The 26,168-nt window shown below is 40.8% G+C and overlaps 1 protein-coding gene across 7 annotated transcripts in view; it reads right to left on the bottom strand.

Moving 5' to 3' along the window:
• The window catches only part of DAB1 (DAB adaptor protein 1), an 833,814-nt gene extending 809,498 nt beyond the window's left edge, over positions 1–24,316 (bottom strand). For all 7 annotated transcript variants that reach the window (XM_048498960.1, XM_048498957.1, XM_048498955.1 and 4 more), the window contains exon 1: positions 24,051–24,316. The gene's annotated coding sequence lies outside the window, so the exon portion shown is untranslated. The remainder of the gene's footprint in view (positions 1–24,050) is intronic.
• Between the last annotated feature and the right edge of the window lie 1,852 nt (positions 24,317–26,168).

Raw genomic sequence — 26,168 nt, 5'->3', positions numbered from 1 at the left:
AGAGTGCATTAAGTCATCCAGAGTCACACTACTTTCAACGTCTAGAATGCACAGGGCAGAAGCATTGCCTGAGCATTCCAGAAATAACATAAGACAGGGTTCTCTAACTTTATATCCAAAGGCACTACACTTTTCAGAAAGTGGCTATGGCCTTTGTAAGGCAGGGCTTGCTACTGGCTGCCCTCCATAGAAGCAATAACAGCTGCTGCTGCCTCTGGAAACAGCAGGCTTGTTTTTCCATTTCACCCTTCAGGATTTCCTTCTTTTTATTCCCCCTTCTGTTTTTCCCTTCCATCCCCTGGGTTTTCTTTCATCTTCTACACACTAATAGCCAAGTCAACCAAATCTAAAGATACATTGAAATCTGGAGCTGGGATTGGGCAAAACAGATCTTATTACAAATGTGAAAAGGGCCTTGAGTTTACAGAAAAACCTGAAATAAACAAATCTGACATAAACAAAAAATGGGGTTGAAAAACTTCTGAAAATGATTAAAGGAGCACAAAAAGAAGGGCATAATGTCATAGACTCCACCCTCAAAAGTAGCCATTTCCCCCATGGGAAATAGGGTTGCCAACCTCCAGGCCCACCTGGAAGGATCTTGCTGCTACTGCTGCTGCTGAATATGTTTCACCAGGAAAAGAGAGGAAAAGATCAGACCAGTTCTTTGGCAAAGCCAACCCAAGCAATCGCATGAAGCAGCATACTTAGGAAAGCATGAGTGATCTGAATAGTTTAGCTCAAACCTTGATGTTGGCTGTGTAAAAGGAAGCAGAGAGTGTGCCCTGCTTTAAGCAACAAAATACCTTGGTACAGCTCTGCTGAAAAGATAGTGGTGGTGCCAGAACTTACAAATCGGGGAAATGCATCCCATGAAAGGAAAGCAGAATGATTAGCACAAAGCTGGTTGAAAGATCTAAAAGAAAAGACCCCCTCTACCCTGATAACTAGACCAGTGCTTTTGTAGGAACTGAGAGTAATAGTTGGCTGACACCGTGGACTAATTTAAAAAAAAGAGTGTGGGTTAGAGAAGCTACACAGTTCTGGCAGAAGGGTCCTCAGAATGCACATTGACTTATATTATCACATGATGTCATACCTCACTTCACTACAAAACTGAATCTGAGTCTGAAACACCATGATCCAAATATTACTTCAAAGACTGGTTGCATATGTGTGAAAATGGCTTCTTTTTAAGAACAGAAAGATTTTTTTCACTGAAATACCTAGTAGAGATTTTTTTTGTATAGCATTATAAGCAGAAGCCTTTCAGCTACCATAGCCTCCTGTTCAAAGCTGCAGACAATCATACCCTGTGACTGCATCAACAAAGTTATCAAGGCTGAAAGCACACTGACAGAGTAGCAGTGGAGCGACAATTTCCTTGAGCTTCAAATAAAGCCAACTGTTTTATCTCCAGCAAAAGATGCTTATTATCATGTGCCTGCTAGTTCACAGAATGAAGATCATCCAGACCATGCAGGTAATTAGAGGATGAGATAGAGAAGGTGCCAGATTGATCTCGGTTGAGATCATCATTTACTAAAGGTGCCCTCTGTTCCCAATTGAACTAAACAAAATGGTGCCAGTGACAGCAGTTTCTAAACTGATGTATGAGACTTGAAATAAAATACCACACAGTGCAAAACATGTGGACTGACAGAAGGACTGATCAAACAGATCTTTTTGCAAAGATCTAATTCCATTCCATAAAATAAGCCACAGGACAAAACTCTCAGAAACATTTGAAGCTGCAGGGCTTGCTAAGTCTGGTAGGTTTTTGAGGAATTGTGTATCTACACGTTTTAAATAAATAGATAGATGGATCATCCAAACATTATAAAAAGCAACAATGAAACCACCAGTAACACCAACAGTTTCAATGCCATCAAAAACAACCACAGTAAAGTCAGCTATCACTAACAAACGAATAAACAAAAAAAGCACCTGGTAAGCCATAGCAGCAATTAACTACTAAAATGTTTGTTATAAAATTTCATAAAGATACTAAAAGCAGGCCACATGAACACTAACACTGGGTAAAAAGAAATACTGTGACCTGGTGCTTAATACTTTAAAAACTTGGTGTAAAAAGCAAACAGATTCCAGACAGGTCCTGTCTCTGGTAGCCTGTTAAGCAAGATCTCAACTCGCAGGCAAGTGCATAGAGAAGTCCAAAAGGCCAATTATCTTCATGATAACTGAGAATCAGATTTAAATTTCCATTTTCAAAGACATTCAATTCACAGATAACATGACTACTGAAGGCCCAGTTCTAAGTAGCTCAACATCTTCAAAGTAGTCTATTGATATACAAACAAGTGAAATTGTTTATTAATTCTCTCAGTTGGATCCTGCTAGATATGCACAAGTGAGATCCATATGGGCAATGAGAGAAGAACTGAACAACTTCTGCCTTGGCTTTGTTCCACCATTTTGATTCTCACATGAAGCTATGCATTGTTTATATTAATAATCCATTGTGATTGGTCAGAGGCTTTTTGGCTAATTTGAACTGCTGGGCTAATATTATACTTTGGATAGAGTAGTTCATTCCAGATTTAAAAATTCACTCATTGAAATGATATAATAATTTATGTATTTATTTATTTCACTTGTACAGCACTTGAACACAGAAGAAGAACAAGAAGAAGAGTTTGGATTTATACCCCCTCCCCCCCGTTTTTTCCCAGTAAGGAGACTCAAAGGGACTTATAAACGCCTGTCCTTCCTCTCCCCACATCAGACGCTTTGTGAGGTAGGCTGGGCTGAATTCCAAAGAACTGTGACTAGTCCAGCAGAAATGTGTAGGTGTGGGGAAACTAAACTGGTTCAGCAGATAAGACTCCGTCACTCATGTAGAGGAGTGGGGAACCAAACTCAGTTCTCCAAAAGCTTTTATTATTCATATTTTCTTGTAAAACAGAAGAATAAAAGTGCTCAGGAACACAGGAATGATTTTTAAGCAACTGTATGGAAGATAAGATACTGTACTATGGAAACCATAAAGACAAATGAACAAGAGAAAATGTAAGAGGCCTGACTCTCAGAGCAAAGCTGATACTTACAGTGCCTGTACATCATCATGTAAAAAAATTAGACTAATCTAATTAACAATGGCTAATGCTCCTCCATAAAAGATTAGACATACCCTTGAAAAAGTCTGTGGCTCAGCTACAGAGGAAAGGAAAGTAATTTTCAACTAGCAGAAAACCACTTAGCTCAGCTTCACCTACAGCATAATTCCTGCCAAGAATAAAAAAAGTATCTGAGATCTGAGAAGACATATTACTGACCATCAAGATGGAGGAAGAAATAAGGAATGCAGGTAAAAGATGATATATGACTAATGTTACACTAACTTGGTAAATGTGACAAACAGATATACAAGTATACTCAAGAAATCCCTCTAAGAATCCCTTCCATCACATATATAGGATGAACTTTACAGGGAGAATGACACACCTCCCCCAATCTCTTTTAAGACACATTGCAAAAGGATCTCGGGTCCTCATAACTGATCCTGCACAGTTTGTCTGAGTATCTGTCTCTCGTGTTATTATTGCAGTGAACTCACATCAAGATTACATAGCATATCTTGTCTGGTGTAGTATGGGAGCCAAAAACCTGAACTGGCCCAGATGCCCTCCTGCCAAATCTCCATCCAAGTATGAACAAACAACATATTTTTCTGTCTCATGCTTATTGGGGTGAGGGGCAAATATAACAAATACCAAATTCCATCCCATCCAACCCTACAACAATGCCTGTCTACACTCTTAAGAAAAACATTTGTTCATATGACTAGCTGGTACAGCAATAGAGACATTAGAGTTGCAAGCAAATGTATGCTACTGTTTACACAGAATCAAATAAAAGCCCTCCACAAGCTAGTGAACCAGCAGTGTTATTTATAATTTTGTTGCTGGCTTGGCTAGTAAGACACTTTGAATTGCTGTTGTGTAACAAGCATGGCAGCATATACCAGTAAATGTTTTAATAAGACTCATACCCGTTGTAAGGGCACACTTGTCAGAGCAATCCATTTCCCTTGCAAGTTATATATAGCTCTGTTTGTACACACTGCCATCAGTTATATATTTGCCCAGAAACACTCCCTTTACTTTCTCTTCTCCCTCTGATCTTCTTGAATTTTTAAGTGAAACAGTCAGGTACCAGAATAACATCTCAATACAAATATTTTTTGAATATTACTGCATTAACAACTAGGGGGTAAAGTGTAGATGACTGGGGAAAGCAATGACCAAACACCTTGTAAATATTAGCAGATTATGTGCAACATGTTTGCTGTGTGATGTGGGTGAATGTCCATTGCAGCAAGATCTCTTGGACAGACCTATTTCCTGGAGCCCTGGTTTTTCTTTCCATTCTCTCTGCAGCCAGAAAAACCACTTTTAGCACAACTTTTAATTTGCTTCACTGCCAGTGGAAAAGTTTTCCAGTCAGTATAGCTTTGCCCCAGAGATCCTCCCTCCACCCACAGCCAGTCTTCCCTCTCCCACCCACTGCCATCCTCACCTTCCCCCTCGCCCCCTTTCCATGTTGTCAGCTGCTTCAAGTTAAAGAAAAGAAGTTCCCTTATGTGGGCTAACTCAAAACACACCAACCTCTGCATTTCATGTTGATAGATTGATATTTCAACATAATTTATTTATTTATTGTTTGGATTTGTAGACCGCCCCATCCCCAAGGGGCTCTGGGCGGTGTACAACAACGTCAACATATATACAGTGTATAACAAAGGATCACAATAGTGACCACATAAACAATTGTTACATTTACTAAAATCCATTAAAAACCAATAAAACAGCGGTCAATACAATAATAACAGGCGTCCCATAACCCAATTTATTAAAAAGCCTCCCCAAAAGGAGGGAATGGCCAGACTCCTCCCTAGGAGGGTAACGTAGATGTAAACAGAAATAGAATGGTAAAAATAAGTGAGTAATAATAAGAACAGAGAGTGCTTAGAAATAACAACAGCAGCAGTAGGAAGAGGGAGGGGAGAATATCACCTCTAGCAGGGCTCTTTATGTCCCCTATGGCAGCATTAGTCCAGGGAACTGCTTTGCTCTTTCATTTGCAGGGAGAGGGGGTTATTTTTGGAACAGTAATATGGATAAAAATGCCGTTTAAAGGCTAAGTCAGCAATTTTGACTATCTGGTGTAGTGAGATCTCTGCCTTTAAGAATCACTTGATGGGCAGAGTTAAGAGAATCAGCCCTGGAGAGTTCTCTACAGAAAACTCCATGCCCAGGAGGGAGTGCCTCCTCATGGTTAAACAGAAAAATGCAAGGAGACCCTTCTGCAAGCCCACCACACACTGAAGAGCCCACAAAGAACCCTGAGGTAAGCATTCTATATGTAGTAGACCATAGTCTTCCTAGCAAATGTTGTGATGGGACATCCCAATGGTCAGCAATGACTCACTGCATGCACCTTTACTTTTTAAACAACTGGGAGGTTTTCAATTTAGATTTTGTTCAGTTAATATCTACAAGTTATTCCCTAGGAGCACTTATTAATTTTTCAGTGTGGATTAGTTTAAATGGCTATATTATCAAACAGAACAGTTTCAATTTATGTGATCAGAGGTGGAACTACCAGGGGGCCGGGGGGGCGCATTACACCGGGCGCATATCTGGGGGCAGAAAATCCCCCACTCCCCCGCTCTCCACAGCACCCCCCACCCCCACACTTACCTTATTGAAACAGTGCAGGCTGGAGAAGCAGCCTGTTCCCTTCAGGCTGAAAATGGCCTGGTGGGAACTACACTTCCCAGGAGACCTTGTGAGCCCCAAGATCTCATGGGAAGTGTAGTTCCCACCAAGTCGTTTTCAGCCTGAAGGGAACGGGCCGCTTTTCCAGGCTGAACTAAAGTAAGTGGGGGGGCAGGGCTCCGTGGAGCAGGGGGCGGAAAACACATTGTGCACTGAATGCACTCTGGCCCAACTGCACCTCTGTATGTGATCATTTGTTATCTGAAAGAACATTCTTAGGAATTAAGCCAGATAGCAGTAAAAAGTGATTTAGACAAGGTAAAGTATCAAGTAATCACTCCACATAGCATTTACGTGAGAATCCTTAAACAACTCAAAATGTTAAAAAATGTTGATTTCTCTTCAGTGACTTTTCTCTCCAGTGACACTAAAATCAAGCTCTAAAATCAAGGACCAGCAGTGGCGTAGTGGTTAAGAGCAGGTGTACTCTAACCTGGAGGAACTGGGTTTGATTTCCTGCTCTGCTGCCTGAGCTGTGGAGGCTTATCTGGGGAATTCAGATTAGCCTGTACACTCCCACACATGCCAGCTGGGTGACCTTGGGCTAGTCACAGTTCTTCTGAGCTCTCTCAGCCCCACCTGCCTCACAGGGTGTTTGTTGTGAGGGGGGAAGGGAAAAGAGTTTGTAAGCCCCTTTGAGTCTCCTTGCAGGAGAGAAAGGGGGGATATAAGTCCAACTCTTCTTCTTACTGGAATGCTCCAAGAAAGCTAACACCCTTGTTTAAAAAAGGTCTCTTAGCCTAACTTGACAAAATGAATAAAAAATATTAGTAAAGCTAGAATGATTGAACACATAACAACATTTGGACGGGATGAGAAAATCCTGCCTTGGCAAAAAAAATATTATTTGAAAGGAAAAACGAACATATGGACATTGGAAACCTGATAGGCATTATATTCCAGGCCTTCTAAAAAGCTTCTAATATCTACTAATCAAAGAATTTGAAGTAAATCTATGGAGCGTTAGATCTAGCAATAGCAATTAGCTACCCAAACAGAGAATCCAGAGTCTGCAGCACAACTGGCTGCAAATTTGGGGTGGAAGTCAGTTAATAACAGCTCCTCCCCAATAATGCCCTGGCTCACTCAGCCCCCACACTGACATCCATTCCAGATGGCAGAGCAATTCCCCCACTGCGCAGTTGAGGGGTGGCCAGCTGATGGCGCATTTACTCCATGCACCAACAGGGATGTCCCTTACGTGTTGGGGTGGGGGCAAATGTTCCAGTGATACCATGCACTGCCTCCTGTACACATTTGCACACACACCCCAATTGGATTGGGCTGCCCATATCTGTAGGTAGAGGACACAGACAGAAGTGTTGCCTTCATGTTCAGAAACCTTGGTGCAATCTAGTAGGGCTCTCCTTATGCTCTCATGAAGCACCCTCTCAAATGCTGATGTCCATGTCAAGAAAAGTCACTTTTTGCAAAAGTTCATAAGATTCAGACCAATTGTACTCTTAAACACAATAGCTTCACCAGAGGGAACAGAATGCTTCATTCTATAGGAATGTGACAAGGAAACTTGGATTCTATTTAGAGTTAATTTCTGTTCTGCAAGCAACTAGATCATCGGAAGAAAATACCTCAGCAACTGTGTTTCAGTATAAATGTGTCCTAAAGAAATTTCCTTTATTTGTCTGTGTGAAGCAGAGCACACAAAATCTGATAAGGGATATTAAATGGCCGTCTTATTTTGACAGCAAAGAACAAGTCTAATAGAAGTTCCAGATGCTGCCACTGGTGATATACTATACTTACAGAACAGTAATGTCAAGACACCAGAATAGTGCCATGACCTATATTTCTTGCAAACCAATTTTCTTCCTTGTAGGATATGCAGAGAGTCCAACTGCTTTTCAAGTTGCATTTCTGTTAGCTAGAGCTTTTCCTTATCACACATGTTCCCTTTGCTTTTTCTTCCTTCCAATCTCTTCTTCCTTTCCTTCACTGCTTTCAAAGTGTGAGTGATCTTCAGTTTGTTTGTGCTATGAGTGATAAGCAACGAAACCTGTTGGATCCATGTTAGGCTGCAGTTGCTGAATGCTTGAGCTATACTGCAATTTGTTACATTTAAAAAAGTTTAAGTAGAGAAAACTTTAATTCAAATTAGTGATACAGACTTAGTGTCTTGAAAAACTGAAAGTCAAACACAACAGATCAGATCAGTAAATGACACCTGTAGTTGGAATCAGCTGTACTGATGTCCTGACACTGTTACAATTAGAGAGAACAAGGAGGAGAAAACAAACTTTTTGGGATTATCATAGATCTGCAAATGGTTCTATGGCTTTTGTCAGAACAAAGTCAGTATCCAATCTTCAGTTGGTTAGTTCAGAAATGAAATTAAGGGTAAAGGGTATTTTGTGAGCAGGTCAGGCAGGAGATGCAAAGCGATGAGGAAAGCAAAGTAACAGACAGGCATAAGAAGAAGAAAAAGTGAAATATCCTGTTTCCCATGATACATGTTTAGAACACTGAATACTTTTAAGATTCAACTATATTAAAATATACCAGATAATGAAAAGTACTGGAAAATAAAAGAGGAAATTTCCAAGGATTTGATGATGAAGTTCAGATTCACTAATATTGCATAGATACTAATAAAAAGCAAGTGTTGTTGAACTGGGTCCCATTAAATCTGTTATTGCTAAGGAGAGGAACTATCTTTAAATAATGGCCTAGGCCTGCTCATATGAAGTGCCTACAGCCAATCCACCTTTACACCCTAAGGGCTGGCACATCTGTCCTAAGACAGTGATGCATTTTAAATCTTTATAATTAAAATTATTGTGTATACATACATAAGAACAAGCCTGCTGGATCAGACCAGAGTCCATCTAGTCCAGCACTCTGCTACTCGCAGTGGCCCACCAGGTGCCTTTGGGAGCTCACATGAAGGATGTGAAAGCAATGGCCTTCTGCTGCTGCTGCTGCTCCAGAGCACCTGGTCTGCTAAGGCATTTGCAATCTGAGATCAAGGAGGATCAAGATTGGTAGCCAAAGATCGACTTCTCCTCCATAAATCTATCTAAGCCCTTTTTAAAGCTATTCAGGTTAGCAGCCATTATCACTTCCTGTGGCAACATAATTCAAACACCAATCACATGTTGCGTGAAGAAATGTTTCCTTTTATTAGTCCTAATTCTTCCCCCCAGTATTTTCAATGCATGCCCCCTGGTTTTAGTACTGTGAGAAAGAGAGAAAAAATTATATCTGTCAACATTTTGTACCCCATTCATAAATTTATAGACTTCAATCATATCCCCCCTCAGACATCTCCTCTCCAAACTAAAGAGTCCCAAACACTGCAGCCTCTTCTCATAAGGAAGGTGCTCCAATCCTTCAATCATCCTCATTGCCCTTCTCTGCATTTTTTCTATCTCTTCAATATCATTTTTGAGATGTGGTGACCAGAACTGAACACAGTACTCCAAGTGTGGTCGCACCACTGCTTTATATAAGGGTATGACAATCTTTGCAGTTTTATTCTCAATTCCTTTCTTAATTATCCACAACATTTTGCCTGTGGATTTTGCCTTTTTCACAGCTGCCATGCATTGAGTTAACATTCCCACGGAACTATCAACTAAGACACCCAAATTCCTTTCCTGGTCTGTGACTAATAGCACTGACCCCTGTAATATGTATGTGAAGTTTGGATTCTTTGCCCCTATGTGCATCACTTAATATTTTGCTACATTGAACTGCATTTGCCATTTCTGAGCCCACTCACCTAACTTATAAAGGTCTGCTTGGAGCTCTTCACAATCTTTTGCGGTTCTTACCACCCTACATAATTTGGTATCATCCGCAAACTTGGCCACGACGCTACACATCCTTACTTCCAGGTCATTTATTAATAAGTTAAAGAGCACCAGTCCCAAAACTGATCCTGGGGGGACACCACTCCCTACAATTTCCTGGGGTCCCCCCTAGATCCTTTCTTAACGATTGGTGTGACATTGGCCATCTTCCAGTCTTCAGGGATGGAGACTGATTTCAGGGATAAGTTGCATATTAAAGTGAGAAGATCAGCAATTTCATGCTTCAGCTCTTTAAGAACTCTTGGGTGAATGCAATCTGGGCAAGGGGATTTGGGTAGCATTTAGTTTATCAATGGCTGACAGAACTTCTTCCTTGTCTACCACTATCTTCACTAGTTCCTTGGAATTGCCTCCTAAGAAGCTTGGTTCAGGTGCAGGAATTTTCCTCACCTCCTCTTTGGTGAAGACTGATGCAAAGAATTCATTCAGTTTCTCTGCAATCTCCCTGTCATCCTTTAGCACACCTTTTGTTCCTTCATCATCTAATGGGCCTACCGCTTCCCTAGCTGGCTTCCTACTTTTGATGTACTTGAAGAACTGTTTGTTGCTGTCTTGATGTTTGCAGCCATGCATTCCTCATAACCCTTTTTTGCCTCCCTTACAGCTAACTTGCTTCTCTTTTGCCACCATTTGTGTTCCTTCTCATGTTGTTTATCAGGTCCTGGATCCCACAAAGAATTAGATCAAGGATCATCTCTCCCCTGATTGGTTCCACAACCATCTGCTCTAAGCCACAGTCATTTAGCATATCCAGGAATGCTCTCTCCTTACTATGATCTGAATATGCATTTTTCATACATACAAAAGTACTCCTTGAATCTCTAACCTAAAGCTCTTCCTTTCAGGACTTTACGTAAAGCATGAGAGAAAGCATTCAGCTGTAGTCTTGGAAGAGCCAGAGTCAAATAATATTAAGTATTGGGCCACTGAAGGAATTCTGAAACCAAACTTACCAGAGTTTGGCTAGCCCAAACCCAAATATGATTGTGGATTGATGACTGACTATTTGCATTTTGTTAATATTACAGTTTTACGTGAGTGCATATTGTAAGCTGAAAGCATTATTTAGGTTAGAGATTCAAGGAGTACTTTTGTATGTAAGCCCCTTTATATTATAAAAATTTAAAATATATTGCTGTTTCAGGACAAGTGTATTAGCCCTTAGGGTGTAAAAGTGGATTGGCTGTATTTACTCAGTGCACTCTGGTGAAGAAGCACCTGCCCCGCCCCGCTGGGCCCCTGCAGCTGATGAGGGCAACCTTGTCTGGGCCCTCTCGGTCAGCGTCAGAGAGGGGGGCAGGCAGGTCTAACCAGCCCCACCATGTCCTGTCCCATCTGCGGTGGCAGTGCACCTGCAGGGCCCCAGAGACCATGCAGAAGAGCACCAGTCACTGTCACCTCATTATTGTGAACTGCTGCCGCCAGGCCAGGCCCGGCCCCTTCCCCGCTGCCACTCCTCCTCACTGCAGCACTTCACCTGGGCAGCCCTTAAAGGGGACGGCAGCCCAGGCTGATTTCTCCCTGCCAATTTTGCACAAACAACCCCATGGTCCAGGTGCCATTTTTTTCAGGCACCTCCCCTGCACCAACCCAGCTTATCTGATGGTGTGTGGGAGAAGGAGTTGGTGTGTGGGAGAAGGAGTAGGGGCGATTTTGCACCCACCCATGTGACAGGATGATGTGCGCCCAGGGACATGTGACCCCCTGATACTATGTACCCAAACATGCCATATCAAATGTTCTTGTAGAACAATTCATGTTTAATCATATAATAAGCACTGCAAGCAAGTTCTATATACACAATGAAGCCACCAAATGAAGATGATCACCTCTTTTCATGATAACAGGTGAAAACATCAAAAAGCATGTAAGATTACCATGAAATGCCTTATAGGAGCCTCTCTATCTCCTGGCCCCAAAAGAAAACCAGATTTTCTGAAACAACATGCATAACTCATAGTGTAAAAGGAGGTAAAATGTGGATACAAGGCAAAAAAATCTAGATACAAAGAAAAGTTATAGACATCTCGGGCAATAGTTCTGTTATGCTTGCTTAGGAGAACAGAAGTGTGGGACAAATGAAGCAAAAGATTCATGTTTCCCAAGTGAGCAAAGTATTTTTTTTCTTCCTGGATGCAAATCTTTACAACTTTCTACTTCTTACTCAGCATTCTGCAAACAAATTGTGCTTAGTTAGTTGGCCCAAAAAACACACTTTAAAAGATTTATTCCTAGAAAAACCTGCATTCAGTTTTCTGCTGACTTCCGTCATCTTGCAAACACTCTCACCGAGACAGTAAATTTTGTTTTTGAATAGCTTATATAAGTGTTATTCCAAAAAAGCATATTACTTGCAGTAAATTATACAAACAAGTGCCGAAAAACTTTTTTTCTCATTGTATATGGTTTTTGTTTAATAACTGGAATGAATGCCATATATTTCCCAGAATAACTTCCTGGCTGTTTCCATACCAAGGATTTTGTATGTTCCAGACTGGGATGAGTTTTTCTCCATGCTGCCAAATGATGTCATCAATTATTTGTGCGTAAATAGACCACTAACAGCCTCTTCTACCACACATAAAAATCTACTTTATTTTAAACCTGTTTTTAAAAAAAGGTGTGCCTGAGGCAGGACTCTACCCGCACAAGCTGTCTGAAGGGGAAGGGGAGCAATTGCAAGGCTTTGGTGAAGATCCCACAATTACTTATTCAAGGACTCTTTCCATTTGTTGATGATCACAAGAGGCCAGTCTCTGGCAATTAGCATAAAAGAAGAGAATTATTTGTCTTTTAGACAGTGGGGAGGGCATTGTCAGAGGCTCTGCAAATATGAGGGGGTTTTTTAAGGTTGTCAAAACTACTGGGTTATTCCTATCCAGCATTTATTTAATTCAAAAAAGTTCAAAGATACCTTTAATGGCATAAGTAATCTTAATACACTTACAGTACTATAGCCAGTTAGGCTTGTAAGGCAATAACATCCCATAAAAATTTGGCCACGGGTTCCAACTTGTCCTTGGACTCACCATTTAAGAGAAATATGACTCTTTGTTCAACCAGAAAGTTCTCAGTCCCTTCCAGTATTGGGCATAGATATATATTTCCAGACAAATTACACAGGGGCAATATAACAGGACATGCAAAACCGATCCTTCACTGCCTGTGACACAACTACATAGTCTTTCCTTATATGGAATTCCTAAGTGTCTCCCCTGTCTAAGGGCGGAGGGTAAAACATTACATCTAGCCAAGGTCAGGGCCCTCTGCCATTTACTCTCGGTCAATCAGCACAGATATACAGTGATGGTTAATTTCGTAGATGGAATATTCAAATAGAAAGGGGAACAAAATTTATTGGCCTCCTTCAGCAAGATCAAGAATGTCTCCTTTAGGAGGTTATTTTTTTGATAGTCTGAAATATTTCGCTTTCTGACAACAGGGAAAACTCATCTACAGAAGTCCCCAGGGTGCATAATTTATTTTTTATTTCTGTCCACCATTAGGATGACTGTATTGCAAGTAGTGCCCTATATAAGAGGTTTTTCACATCTTGGTTGACAAATTCGAACCCAAAACTTAAATACTTGGCACGATGCCTTGGTAACTTAGAGCCCTTAGGGGATGGGGCGGTATACCAAATCTAAGAAATAAATATAAACAAATAAATTGTGGGATGAAAAAGTTAAAAACCCAGATTTTAAAACATGTTTTTAAAATGTTAATATTATTTTATTGCAAGAAATGTGTACACCAAGCCCAATTTCAATTTCCGGTTATAGGACATTTTGTTTCCCTTCTTTTAAAGAGAATCCTGTGGTCAAGTAATGGTTGCATATTCTACGATTCCAACAGAGCCCTGGAACATCTAGAAATAGTTGGATGATGCCAAGGATACAGTGCAGACCCATCTCCTCCCTGGATTTACTATCATGGAGCTCCCTGTATATTTGAACACAAGGCATATAGATGGCAATTGTGAATGGATTTATTTTTAGATATTTGGAAACCATTTATAGAAACTGATGTGATGACCCACCACCACTGTTGTTATATTTTTGTCTTTAAGTATATTCTTCAGTTTTTTATTCTATGCTTTTTGAAGAAAACAGAAGAGGGGAAGAGAGGACAAAAAACGATGAAACTTTATAGCCTAACCTAACTTACAGGATCATTGTGTGAATAAAAAGGAGAGAAAAAGGAGGAGCTACTTTTGTTTCCACTATGGAAAACGGCAGAGTAAACACTGAAGTAAATAATAAATAGAGTTGAAGATAGGAAGTAGATAAAAGGTGGGGAAATGAATGGCTGAGAAGAAGAGAATGAGGCACAGAAAGGGAAGAGGCTATGATGGTTGTCAGGAGGGCGGAAAGAGGAAATAGCATGGGAAGGGGGGATACAAGGGACACTGAGATGCCACCACATGGGTCCTTGAGGGCTCTCTACCATTAAAGTTGGCCTGGTCCAGTAGCTGGCAACACAAAACTGGATCTTACTGTTCCTAGGTAGAAGCTGCTGGGGAGAGGGGGAAAGCTGAAAATGAAGGAACAGAAAAATGTTGGCTGTTGTGTTGAAGAGGAAGGATATAGGGTTGCCAGGTCCGAGTTAGGAAATACCTGGAGATTTGGGAAATAGAGTCTGGGAACAGTGGTGTCTATAGATGGAAGGGACCACAAAGAGGTATAATGTCATAGACTCCACACTTCAAAGTATCCATTTACTTCAGGGGAAGTAGGGTTGCTAACCTCCAGGTTAGGGGCTAGTGATCATAAAGAATTACAACTGCTCTCCAGAAGACCGAAATTTGTTCCTGTAGAAAAAATGACAGCTTTGGACGATGAGTTCTATAGCAATAACCCTGTTGAGGTTCCTCCCCTCCCCAAACTTTGTTATCTCCAGGTTCCACCCTCAAATCTGCAGGAATTTCACAACTTGGAGCAAGCAACTGTAAGGTGGAACTGATCTCTATAGTTAGGAGATCTGTTTAGATTCTTGGAGATCTCCAGAGCCCCTCTGGAGGTTGGTAGCCCTCGAAGGAAAGAGGATAAGATAAGGGAGCTTTCAGGAAAGGGAAGGAGAAAATAGTGTGGAGAAGGGAATGAGATAACTCCAAAGTCCTTGTGGGTTCCCTCTTGAAAATACATATTATATTAATAAATACATATTAAGAAATTATATTACTTGGAGACCATGTATCTCCACAAATCTCCACAAATCTCCACAAATATCACAGTATTCTGGCTTCAAAGCAAAGCTAATTTGGTTAACAATGATACAAATCCCATATATGCTTCAGTCATCCAGCTGCTTAAAATCCTCATTTCAAGTCATTACAAATGGTTCAAGATGGCAAAGACCTCATTTTCTCTGGTGCAGTTTCAGCACCTATATATATGCTTAAGTGAACAAAAGGGAGGGACATTTAACCCAAAACAACACAACTGAGTACCAATTATATAAAAATTATACACACGCACACTAGCAATAAAGCCCATAGTGCAAAAAAAAAATAGTACAATGGGCTCTAGAGAACTCAACCTCCCAGGACAGGAGACATGGACATGGCAAATCTACAGGAAATGGTGCCTGCCGCAAACACTGTTAACTGTGCCCCCTCAAACATTCTAGCTTTGCCAAGGAGAGGCAGCAGGGTGCCTGTGAAGATGGGGAGGCCATTGTGTGAAAAAAATACAATGGGCTCTAGCAAGTGGTAACTCATAAGGGGAGAGTCAAGGGACAATACCTCCACCTTTTTCCTTCTGTTCTCCCTCTTCCTCTCCACTTCTCACTCTCCATCCTGCCACCCCTTCTCTTAATCTTCTCTATTTTTGCCCCACTGCCACAACTCTCTTTCTGGCTCCTACCCCAGCTCTTTCTTTCTGCCCCACCACCCTAACTCTCTTTCTGTGCCCCAACTCTCCCTGTCTCTCCATTTATTCCACATCTCTCTTTCTCTCTTCCTACCCCAACTCTCTATTCTTTGTTTCTGACACCCTGTCCCAGCTTTCATTCTCTCTTTCTGTCCACATACCCTAGCTCTCCACTTTCCCTTTCTGCCTCTACCCAGAACTCATTCTTTTTCTGCCCCTGCCCCAACCCTCTCTTTCTCTTCCCAATTCTTGGTATCTTGCCTGAAGTGCTCTGGGTTGGCGTGGTGAGGCCTCTCCCCTCACCACCTCAGCCAGAACTGGCCCCGGTGTAGCAAGTCCTTTCTCCACCCCACCTCCCACAAACAGGTGGCAAGGTGGCCTGATCAGTCTTGCCTGCTGACTTACATGAGAGTTGGCTCAGGCAAGGAACAGGACAGTCCTGTGATGACCCCAGAGCTTTAAGAAGTGTTACTGGCTGAGTAAGAAGGAGTCTGGGGGTTGTAGTCTTGTCAACTCTTTATACATGAGAAATGGTGCCCTCTAGACTACGGTCGAATCCCCACTACCGACTTAGCCAAGTTTCAGAACACAAACTAACCAGGTTTGAGGTCGTTTGTGTTCTGAAACCTGGCTAAAACGGTAGTGGGGATTCGACCGGGGAGGTCGTCCCTCAAACCTGGTTAATTTGTGTTCTGAAACCTGGCTAAGACGGTAGTGGGGATTTAGCCTACATCTCCTAGAGTCCTTCCCTTTTTCTGGATCATCATCAGGAACATGTAGCTCAATTATATATAGCCAGTTAAAAGAGCAGCAGTGGTGTAGTGGTTAAAAGCAGATGCACTCTAATCTGGAGAACCGGGTTTGATTCCCCACTCTGCCACTTGAGCTGAGGAGGCTTATCTGGGGAACTAGATTAGTCTGTGCACTCCAACACATGCTAGCTGGGTGACCTTGGGCTAGTCACAGCTCTTTGGAGATCTCTCAGCCCCACCCACCCCACAGGGTGTTTGTTGTGCAGGGAGGGAGGAGATTGTAAGCCCCTTTGAGTCTCCTTACAGGAGAGACCGGGGGGGGGGGGAAGAGTATAAATCCAGACTCTTCTCTTCCTCTAAAACCAACACCACAAATAGTGCCCTTAATAGACTACATTACAACCATATTTTCACACACATATATAACACTTCTGCATTGTTTTTAACTGGCAATACACACACATGTTTTAGTATACTAGTTATAGAATTTAATATAATACATAATTTACATAATCTATAGTATTTGTATAATTTTTAATAATTGAATTTTTGGCCATAAATGTGAATTTGTTCTTCACTTTTTTGGTGCTTAATTTTCCAGTTTCAGGACCACCAAGAATCAGCAGAAAGAACAGAAAGAGCAAACAGGTTCCCACAGCCTTACTTTTCTACTGAATTCTAAGGTCCTTTGCATCCAACAAATTTATGCCAGTAAACCAATCAATATCTTATAATGCAATAAGAAAATTTCCCATTCACAGAAGGGAAAGACAGTGTAGTAACAAGGACTTGCAGCACACAACGGAGAGCCTTTCAAATTGGGCCCTATCTTCTGAGGGCTCTGAGCCCAATTAAAAAAGGAGTTGAAACTTGAATTTTTGAATTTTTCCTTTTAAAAGCCCTTCCTCCTTTAACCCCAAGATTTAGTGCCATTACTGATTGCAGTCAGGCGTTTGCTAGAATACTTCCCAGGAGAATGCTCTCGTTGTATATTTGATGCTCAAAAGCTTGGTAGATGTTCATAAGATTTATGTTACAAAGTGAACTATGCATCAACATAATAACCAAAGTTACCATCACTACTACCAGTACTAACAGATATTCTTAAATGCCTCTTCTCAAAATAACTGAATAAATCCAATGACGATTTTTATCTTAGTGAGCAATCATATTATGTAAGCACACTTGGTACTACTGAAATCAGCAGAATTTATTTCCCAGTAACTGGGTTTAAGATTAGAGTGTTGATCATATTGATACCATCTTCTCCATGCTATAATTTCAAGATTATTAGCAGTCTGTGGCAAGTTTGTCTATAATGGACATTCAACAGATTTTTTTCCTTCATTGTGTTGACTGTTTATAAACAGTACATAAATTCTGCTGTGCTATTGCACAACTGTGTAAATAAAGAGAGAAGATCAGATATACATCAACAAATAGCACAAGGTAAAGACAACTATTTTCTGAGATCAGCTTTTTCATGGCAACAATAAAAACATAACATTGATCAAAGCAGCAGAGGAAGAATTTTTGTCGTAAAATGATACATGGATCACCTCTCGGTCACTAACAACATCTCCTCCCTATTTCAAACAATACTTTTCTATCAAGATATTTCTGCATTTAAAATATGTAATTTGTTCAAATGGCCAAACGTGAAGAAAGTCTAAATATCATAAATTTACTTATGGTTATCATACACATGAAATCATACACCCACACATGTACAGAAATCATTCTCATTTTTAAAAATCTGGTCTACAATCCACTTGGAGCCATTTTATATCTCATTTATTCATTATTTATGTGTATCAATGTTTTATGTGCATTTATGTGTATCAGTGTTTTAGAACAAAAACTAAAAGTCTTGTCAATTGTTCAATACTGCATCCAAACAATCCAACTTTAAGACCTATGCATAAGATATGTTCAGCATGTGGTAACCACACAAAAAGAATGGCTCATGTTGGTTCCTTGATGCTCCAACCTGTACTAAGCAGGTCATTCCAGTGGAAGAAAGGCTTGTGGTTCACCACTGTACATGCTAAAATATTGTCTCAAATGTGTATTCTCTGTCGACCAGGGGTCTGCAACCTGCAGCTGTCCAGATGTTCATGGACTACAATTCCCAGCAGTCTGATGGGAATTGTAGTCCATGAACATCTGGAGAGCCGCAGGTTGCAGACCCCTGCTGTAGACATTCAAGAAAAAAAGAAAATTAAATTCTGTAAAGCATGGTAACAGACTGAATTTTATTTTAGGCCAGTAAACTAGAATCTGAAAAGCCATGACCACGAAATGATTTACACCTTACAGTAGACTGAGCTGTTTTACACATCACCTTCAGGGGCCAACCAGACTAGGAACAGAATCTGAAACATTTCAAGGTAAAGTTACTTCACAGAACCCAGAGAAAGACAAGAAAATGAAATCACATGATCATTTATGCCACCTTTTGTTTACCTAACTCTGTTCTTTGATGCACCAGAACACAACCATCTGGTAACAAAGATAAGGTTGCATTGGGAGTTCCTTTAGACACATCTGCTGACCTTTTTCAATGGATTTAGAACACTACTGGTGATAAAAAGGAGCCAAGGGAGAAAGTGTCAGAGAGAAAACCCTTATTCTGCCAGTTGCAAAGAAATCCCTTTCCTACCATCACTCTATCTGATGCAAACCACTTCTTCCCATGAAGTTTTGAAAGCAATAAGGGGTCATTTGGGTTTTGCTATGTGCACCAGTAGTGTAACAACCTTGTTTTCAGTTTGCGGCTAAGGCTGCAATCTCACAACCTTGTTTTCAGACTTCTAAAGAGGCAGAATGAACTAGGAGAAGGGGAATGGAATTGTGAAAGCAAAAACTGCCCCAGACTATGAATACTGAAACCTAAACTTCATTCAAAAGGCTTCAGTATTACTAAATTAGAAGTAAACATTCATACTGTTGGCCTGTCTGCTATCCAACAGGGAGTGCTGTGAGTGATAAGTATTTTTATTGACTAGAAAGGTATGGCAAGAATTTTCTGATGTAAACATTTGCAGAACTTTTCTGTTTTCACGCTAAAAAGAAAATCTAAACAATTCTTCTCCCAAACTAACTTATTGGACACAGCAGTGATCCTGGTATGATCACTGGTATGAGACTTTGCCCCCGGCCCTCCTTTCTACATGTACATTAATGCTATCTCATAATCTCCTGGCATTTGTTTGAATGGAATATTTTATTTCAGCAAACTGTCCTGTTCACTGATTTTTTTTCCTTTCTGTATCAATTATGTGGACAACTATCACCCATTATAGGTTAACCATTTTAATGTGGCTTCAAGTATTTAACATTATTATGGAGAACCTCTATAAATATAGAGGCCCACATATGATGGTAGCACTACAAACTTAGCCTCCCAAGAGAAACTCAAATAGATGAAAAAAAAAACAGTTTACACAAACATAATGCAGATCCCAATACATCTTTTTAAAAACCCAGGGGAAATATTTTAGAATGTCTGTTTTGTTTGCACCCTTTAAGACCAGTGGAAATGCATTTAAGCTGCTCTTGTGTTTAATTAAATTGTTTCCTGAATGCACTGGAATATTTGCAGTATTGAGCTTGATAAGCTCATTCATCTTCAGCAGATATTTCTTATGGGATGGTTACACCTCCACTGATAGGAAGCATAATTTTTAAGGCATTTACATCCTGCTTTACTTCCCAATGTGACTCAAACAGCTTACAAATAACTAGAAAATACAATGGAGAGAAAACAAAATAAACAAACAAAAATTTGGCTTGAGTGGACCAAAAATCAATTACATGTTTATCCACCAATGCTGACCATGAATCAAGAGACTGAAAGCAAAATGGCCAAGAGAACTTTGGCCCCTGAATCCTGCCTCTCAGTTTGCACCTCAGACCAGGCCCATGTTTCATAGTACCTGTAGGAAGAAGGAGGCAAACATAGCCAAGATGGAACACTTACTGACTTGCTGGCAGCAGAATATTAAGATCTTCCTTACTTTCCTCTAACCAGAAACATTTCTGGCCCTGTCCAATTTGATTGGATTATGTGTTCATCTGTGTGCCATAAAGTACTGCAACACATCTTCAGCTTTTCCTTGAAGAGGTGGTCTTAACCAATGGGCAACACGGGCAGCCACCCTAGGCCCGACACTGGGTGGGAAGAGGCAAACATCCACAGCACCACTCACTCACTGGAATGGGACAGCAGCATCAGAAGCTGTGACTGCTTGTGCCCACCCCTTCTGGAGCTAGGGCAGCTAGTTTGACAATGGCCATCACTCAGGCTCTCCCCTTCTGGGGCTTGTACAGCCAGCTCATGGTAGCATTAGTGGCTCTCATCCACCTTACACACTCCTTGTTTTGAACCCTGTGACAGAGTGTAGACACAGTAGGGGGGGCAGTGGGGTATGGTAAAAGTTCTGGGGCCATATCCTGAATTTTTGATCAGGGTCCCAAAACCACTAAGATGGTTCTGTTCTCTTGTTAGTTGAAAAATGCATTTCTCTTTCCTCTCTCTACTTAAATTATATACCTATTCATTTATTTGACCACTAATAATCTAATGAAACAGTGTAACCCATGAAAATGTCTTCTACAAATAGAAGCCATAAGACTCTGTTTTTTTGCTGAGACGGAATATTATATTTTATCCCCCACTTCCTCCATTTTATCATCACCTTGTGAGGTAAGTCAGGGCTAAGAGAGAGTAATTAGTCCAGGGTCACCTAGCAAACTTAATGGCTGGCTGGGCATTTAGACCGCAATCTCCTCAGTCTTAACCCAATACTCTAATCACCACACCACATTTGCTTTCCTAGACAAATGCAGCTAAACCCATGCAAGGATATCCATGAGCTCTCTTATGCTAACTTGAAATCCAACTTGGATTTATGTGGTATGGCTGACAATAGCAAGGAACATATGTAGACACCATTATACATATAGTTTAGTAACTTTAGCTACTTTAGTAAATCCTCAATTTTTCTTTGTTTCCTATTGAGACAATCGTAGTGCCAAAACTGAAATGGGTAGAGTGAACACTGGATTTACTTCAGGAATTCCTGTCTACTGCTCATCCTGAACATAAGCAACAGCCATAAACGTGAACATACATTTTCCTAATAGCATCATCTGTTTAGTTGTCTTAGTCCTATTTGATAAAAAAGGATTTTGTCCACTTCATAGATAGCTAATGTGGTGTAATGGTTAAGAGTGGTGGACGCTAATCTGGAGAACCAGGTTTGACTTCCCACTCCTCCACAAGAAATCTGGTGGGTCACTCAGACCATACAGAGGCAGGCAATGGCAAATCACCTCTGAACATCTCATGCATTGAAACCCTTAGGGAGTCAGCACAAGTCAGCTGTGACTTGATAGCACTTATACAACACATCTACTTCATACTATTTGCCACATATTACAGCAACCTAATAAATGCTGCTGATAATCCAAAGCAAAAAACAAATCCAGGTGGCCAATGAAGACCAGTATTTGATATTGACATGGATGACTGTGTATTAAAACTCCAGTTGGGATATGACCCAGCATGAGGCCTCTGTTTCCAGTCATTGCAAAATGGATGTTGCCCCAAATCTGTATAAGCTCAAAACTTCATTAAAGTTATTCATTTGTATTAATGGGTTTGAAATGCATTGGAGCAGCATTTCCACATACTCCAAAAACTAGAAATCAAAACTGTAAAGACCCTCTTCTTCCATGGTTAAAATTTTTAAAAGTAAAAAAAATTAGGTTAAAAAACTAGGTTTAAGCTTCAAACCTTCAAGGGGTTAAGAGGTTGAGGTGTGAGTGCATTGTGAGTGCATTTTGTTCCTTTGCCTCTCAAGAATGAAAGGTGGATTTGGTGTCAGACAACTGTCATCTATATTGTCTGCCTCCTCAAAGGCTGAATTGAATTTGATGTCTCAATGCAATCATGTACAATTTAAAAGTAAGAGGATATTTCAGAACAAGGCTTAATATCTGAGAATTCGTCAACACAGTAATCCCTCAGGGATATCTCTTTCCTTGCATCATTTCCCATTTGTCTCTATAGTTATTTAAACCATTTTATAATATTGAAAAGGATCATGTAATAAACAGTTCAGCTAAGAGTAAGAATGAATTTAAAAAGTATGAATAAAAATATTGTTGGACTGTGCACTAACCCCAGGACTAAAGATCTGAGAAGAATGCTTAAAATAAAAATAAAAGAATTTAGCTTAGATTATTTAAATCCAGTGTTACCGTTTTCTACAGAATGACTTAAATCATATTGGAGATGAAGTGCCAGAGGGTTGTTTGCTCCAAGGACCTTTTTAATATGGCTGTATTGTAATACTGCAGTGCCAGAACCTCTGTCGTAATAAAGAGAAATTTTGCTCCGAAGCACAACTTAGGTGCCACCATTCTGTGTCCTCATTTAATAATGCCTTTATTTAACAAGATCAGTAAAAATGATTGCCCTCAGCAGATGCAGTGCTGTAACCACCTTTCCTAAAGTGCTGCAATATTTCTAAGCATTCATAAAAAGCAGGTAAGCAAAGCAAGCATTTAAAAGATACAAACTCTTTAAGAACAACAAAATATTTAGTGATAGTCAGGAAAAGTGAATTCCCTCTTTTCTTTCTGTTGCTTTAAAATTAAGGGTACACTATGTTTCACTGCCAGCAATGATCAGTACCCTTTTAAATATACATACAGTTGCTGCACTTTGATGTGTCTTTAGAAAAGCCACTGAGCACAACACATGTACCAAGGAAAAGCTTTAATATCTGGGTGTATACCATACCACATCATCAGTCTAATCCTCATGTACCCATGCCTAATTATTTTCCTACAAGGTTATGCCTAATTGGCCACCAGCCTAATTGATTAACCATCTGCATTTTGGAGAGATGAGAAGCAGTGTGAAGGACAGCAAAATGTTTACATAGGTGTAAATGATAAAACCATATCAGAGTTGCCTATTGGGATATGCATATATAAGTAGGCATTATGTGGAGTGGGGGAACCATGTACAACCAGGAAGTCAATAACCCTATGCATTTATGTGAATCATACTCAGAAGAGTGACCAGAATTTTAAGTAAGTTGCTCTGGACCAGATTTGTAGGAGTTAAACCATTGCAAAAGGATCTTATCAGATACACACTGAATTCACATTACTACATTTGCATAATAAAATGTACCTTTCCTTGCATTTCAATTCTTGTGGCAAAGGCAGATGATAAATGCCATGCCGTCAGACTCCAGTTCCTTCCCTGGAATCTCTGCCTTTGCGCAGAACTTACACCAGGCACATACAGCTAGGCTGACAGCAGCTGGTTTTGATAGCACTGGGAGCACTGGGAGGCAAAACTTCAACTCAAATTGAGGACTGTCCTGTTATTTCCACTGCATCTTTCCATCCCAAGCTTGGTAAAAACTGAAAAAGTTCATAAGAATTTCACATCCTGTGATAAACGGCACCACAAACCCATGAGATGCTGCGTACAGGGTATACATTGCAAAGCTTTACTGGTCAAGGCATTTGATTTTTTTTTTGCAGCACATTGCTAGCAATGGTCAAACCCCAATCTTTTCCAAAATTCTGAACATAACCACCTTCAAAAGGTTCTAGTCAAGAAGAAGCCTAATTAAAAAGAGGATAGAAGCATCAATAATCTGACCCCAAATATTAACATTTCATGTTACTGAAACAACCACAGTAAATAACCCTTTCCCCCTCACCTTTACTTATTTCACATTCAATGCAATGAGATATAGCTTCTCCTACCTTCAGAGTAGGTTGCTTCCTCGTTAGACCCTTACTCATCCTCTTGTTGCAGGGGAGAAAAGGCTTTGTTTCTAAAACAATATGGACAGTTCTTTGTATATTCTTCTCTGGGGGTGAAGCCCTCTATCAGTCCATGAGCAGCAGAATCAGTAGATCCTCAGGCAGAAGCACTTGGAAATGGGTATCCTAGTGACAAAATCCTCAGCAGTTTCAGTTCAGTGAGAGCATCTCCTTCTCAGCAGTAGAAGCAACAGCAGCAGCCGCTAAGGCAGTGCTTTCTGGTACTCTGCAGGCCACATCGTTCATACCTTATACATCACTACCATATTCCTTCTAATAGGAGAGCACACTACAGCATTTCATCGCCTTCTGCTCCCGATCTTTCGGTATGCCGTTGCATTTCTGCATCTGAATGCTCTTAATCATTCCTGCAGTCTCGATGTCATCAGCAGGCTATTTGTGTCTCAGCAGGAGTGACAAAACTAGCAGGTTATCACCTGGGAATCAGGCTCACCCTGTTTCTTTCTGGGTTTGAGAAATCTTTGTGGTTGGAAAGAGTAGAAAGAATTACTGAAATCTGTCGGGTCAGTTTCTACATATGCAGTTTTTTGTTTCAGTGCCCATTGGTAGGAAGTATATATTTAGAAAGATATCTGTGGGTTAGTATGGAAGCTCAGGCATGCTCCTGAATACTGTTAACAAGGGGGGGGGGGGGGTTATGTGTATATAGCCCACTATTATCAGTCCAAACTAAAGAGAGTGATTCCTGGACACTTCTGTCTTGGACTCAGTCAGCCAGCCAGGAGTCCTCTGACGAGGAGCACTGGCACTGTGCTGGAGCCCCAGTCAACTGGGCCTCAAAGACAGCCAGAAGCCTCACAGGTTGCAGACAGAGCTGGCCCAAGTCAAGCCAGAGTGCTTGCAGAAGCACCTTCGGCCACTGAGGGCCAGCCTAGCAGTCCACCCAGCAAACCTGAGTCTGTCAGCTGAGGATTCGCACCCAGCAGGAACTGCACTCTAAAAGGCACAGTGCACACTTGGAAGCCCGGCCTAAGGCAACGCAGAGAATGCTGTGAGTCAGATCAGGATTAAGACTGAGCCACAGCACATGCATATAAGAGACTGCTTTAGAAAATGGAAGTTGCAGGAGCAACCTTGTTGAAAGCCTGGCAACTTTATTTGCCACACCTACTTGCAGACTGCTTCCTTGGAACTTGGACTGGATTGCCTGACCTGATCTCTCTTGAACCCTTGACTGGTTCTTACCAGACCTGCTTGGACTCTGTTTCTCTGGACTCAGACTGCTCTCTTTCTCTCTTGCATCTGTGCCTGCTATTAGCTGAAACTTGACTCTCTGGGAGCTTGGCAGGCCAGGACAACTTCTATCACAACTTGCACAATAACGTGTAACTCCTTCAGGACCAAGATATGGTTTTCAGTAAAACACCAGAGCGGGATGCAGGAATCACTTCAATCGCATGATCTCCAGTGCAATGATGTAATAATGATGCCCCATTACCTTGTCTTCACCACTGTGGCATGACTAAGCAGTGAAAGAAAAGGAGGAGGAAGTAAAGACTGCAAAGCAAGGTTTTTTCACAGTGTTTGCCTCTTTGTCCACTTCTAAGGAAACACTGAAGTGGGGGCAGTGGTAGCTCAAGAAGGGATGCTGCCTGAGGTCACCATTCTCAGCTTCTGCCTCCTGCTGCAGATATCTCTCCTTCACTCCTCATTCCCCAGGCACTTTTAACCTAGCAAGCCCTGTTTAACTTCTGCTAATAGAGTGGCCTCTGCAGGGCACTGCTAAGAATTCTGCTGGATACTCACATCAAAGAACATGAGAGGCAAGTAAAAATTGTATAAAAAGTAAAAGAGTGTGTGTGCATAAATGTACGTAAAGGTATACATTAAGGTGGAGTTAGAATACTTGCATTCCTTTAGGTAGCTCCATAAGCTGAGGTAAAACTCTGATTTCCAGGGGCAGAATACAACCACATAACAAAGAATATAACCATAACTACAAAAATATACTTTGAAAAATCCCTCTTTATTCCATAGTGACCTATATTAAGCAGAACAGAGTACATAAAATATTTTGAGAGCTGCCTCAGAAGCTGA

Source organism: Sphaerodactylus townsendi, linkage group LG05, assembly GCF_021028975.2.
Source record: "Sphaerodactylus townsendi isolate TG3544 linkage group LG05, MPM_Stown_v2.3, whole genome shotgun sequence".
Lineage (NCBI taxonomy): Eukaryota > Metazoa > Chordata > Lepidosauria > Squamata > Sphaerodactylidae > Sphaerodactylus > Sphaerodactylus townsendi.
Note: the sequence above shows the minus strand (reverse complement) of the source record. Positions and strands in the feature narration are given on the sequence as shown.